Genomic DNA, 448 nt, shown 5'->3' on the forward strand with positions numbered 1-448 from the left:
ATCTTTCTTTTAAGGAGAGCTATAGGATTACTCAATGTCTTTGTTAGATGGAGAGTTCGTCCCGTTGACCGCGGCCACGCTCGGCGACTAATTGTCGCCCTGAGCCCAAGCTCACTGTCACAAGTCTCGAACAAATACAATTGGTTAGAATGACGGCAAATCGTTTAATTACAACTGTAGATTTTAATTACAATGTTTTTATGGATTTTCCCGAGGTTTCAGAGGGGAGGCACCGGTGTCCTCTTATCTCCGACATATATATGTTTAAATGTTAGTATTAGATACAAGATGAGATACGTGTGTTTGGGATGGCAGTTTGGATAAGTGTGGGTCTTTGGAGGCTCTCATTAAATTATGAGAACGAGCGAGAGTCAGAAATATGTAAGCCAAGTCCTTTTTCTAGGCTGTGAAACCGAAAAATAAATAAATAAATAAATAAATATGTATA

The sequence above is a fragment of the Bombus impatiens genome, unplaced genomic scaffold, assembly GCF_000188095.3.
Source record: "Bombus impatiens unplaced genomic scaffold, BIMP_2.2 scf_0325, whole genome shotgun sequence".
NCBI classification, from domain to species: Eukaryota; Metazoa; Arthropoda; class Insecta; order Hymenoptera; family Apidae; genus Bombus; species Bombus impatiens.